This window comes from Callorhinchus milii, unplaced genomic scaffold, assembly GCF_018977255.1.
Source record: "Callorhinchus milii isolate IMCB2004 unplaced genomic scaffold, IMCB_Cmil_1.0 Scaffold1, whole genome shotgun sequence".
In the NCBI taxonomy this organism is placed as follows: domain Eukaryota; kingdom Metazoa; phylum Chordata; class Chondrichthyes; order Chimaeriformes; family Callorhinchidae; genus Callorhinchus; species Callorhinchus milii.
This window is the reverse complement of record NW_024704742.1, coordinates 4,463,567-4,465,453: the sequence shown is the minus strand read 5'-3', so window position 1 is coordinate 4,465,453 and position 1,887 is coordinate 4,463,567. Positions and strand designations below refer to the sequence as shown.

At 47.8% G+C, this 1,887-nt stretch overlaps 1 non-coding gene across 1 annotated transcript; it reads left to right on the top strand.

The window, feature by feature from the left end:
• The first annotated feature begins 976 nt into the window (after positions 1-976).
• trnap-ugg lies at positions 977-1,049 on the top strand. The gene has a single exon. It is a non-coding gene; the product is annotated as a tRNA-Pro (tRNA).
• Positions 1,050-1,887: the final 838 nt, after the last annotated feature.

Sequence of the window (1,887 nt, the reverse complement as noted above, 5' to 3'; positions counted from 1 at the left end):
CTCCCCAACCCTCCAGAGTTTCTCTCCCTTATGTTTCAGGGATCGGAATTCCAGGTGCCTACATCTGACTACTGTAGACCTCTAGGGATCTGAACTCAACTGAAGCGGCAGTATAGCCCAGCATCCTGTTTGCCTTGTTTATTGCTGCTTCACACTGTTTGGACAAAGTGATTGATGAGTCCAGTCCATGCCTTTCTCAGTTTCCCCCTTGACAAGTTGTGTCCTGCCTGTGGAGTACATGTGTGTCCTATTTTTTTGACTTCCTGTACGCAGTACCTTGCATTCATCTGTATTGAACTTCATTTGTCAGTGATCAGCCCAAGTGCGTACTCTGTCAAGATCTTTTTCTAAGCCGCTGGCTGCTTCCTCGGATTACACATTTCCTCACCAACTCGGTGACATCCGTAACGCTATCAAAATGAATGCCACCTCCCCAGGGTGAGACGGATTTTCCTTCCCTCTTATCCATTGATAGTTAAACATGTGTGTGTGTGTGTGTGTAAAAAAAATTAAGTGACCATGTCTGCTTGATCAAAAGCGTACAGTACTTTTTATAATCCTGCATGGGTGCTCTCGACTAACATTCAGGATTAACGTGTAAGGATAAACATGATAATTGTCACCATTCGTGGTGTGTGAAGGTGAATGGGCATTTCTGGAGGAGAGGTGCCGAGATAGGGTAGAGCGGTGAGATGTAAATTCTGCCGGCACATTTCAGCACTGAGAACAGTGGGTGGGCTCTTGGCCCCGCTGAAGGTGAAGAACTTTATCTGAAAGACAGTGTGTGTGTGTGTGAGCGAGAGAAATGGCATGTCCTGTATTAAGGACTGCAGTAGATGAGTGAGCTATTGTGTGACAGTGGCATCAGAAGCACAACTCAAGTGGAGGCCCTGATAACAACTGCTCCTTCACTTAGCGAAACGTTGCTTTTCACATGTGCTAATTCAACCTAGGTTCCTAGCATGAGCTTGTTGGAGTCCTGTAGCTCAGTGGTTAGAGCGCTCGCCTTGGAAGCGAGAGACCTGGGTTCGATTCCCAGGCAGGGGGCGAAACATTAGGCAAGTTTCCTTACTCCACACGCCTCTGTTTACCTAGCAGTAAGTAGAAACACGGTTGGTAGTCGATTGGCGGATCGCTTTTCCGGGGGCAACAATCCCTTCAAAAAAATAATAATAAATTAGTCACTCAGTCCGAGACTGTTTGTGGGACGCTGCTGTGCGCAATTGGCTGCCGAGTTTCGCCCACAAAATGTACAGTTAATTCACTTTACAGTCTACAACAACAACAACAACTTGGATTTATATAGCACCCTCCACGCCGGACGGCGTCTCAGACCGCTTCACAGTAACGGATCCCGGGACCGAGCCAGGGGGAGGTGGGGGGGGAAGGTGACCAAAGGCACAGTCAAAAAGAAGTCTTCAGCAGAGACCTGAAAATAGGAAGGGAGTGAGGAAGGGAGTTCTAGGGCCTCGGGGCATAGAGACTGAAGGCACAGCTGCTGAGGGTGGAGCGGAGGACTCGGGGGACGAGGAGGAGGCCAGACCCGGAGAAACGAAGGCAATGGGCACTGTTTTGAGAGAGGAGGTCAGAGAGGTCGGGGGTGCAGAGGAGTGGATTTGAAGACAAGGTTGAGGATCTTGAAGTCGATCCTCTCTGGGACAGGCAGCCAGTGCAGTCTGGCCAGGATTGGGGTAATCGGGGATATATTCTGTGAAGCGCTTTGAGACGTCCCGAAGACTTGATAAGGTGCTATATCAAATGCAAGGATTATTACTATTATTATTATTATTATTATTATTATTATTATCATTAGCTCTTCCCTGGACCAGTTGCCTATCCCTCTGTCTTCTATTTTCTTTCCCTTTTCTTCACTCTTTTCACTCTATA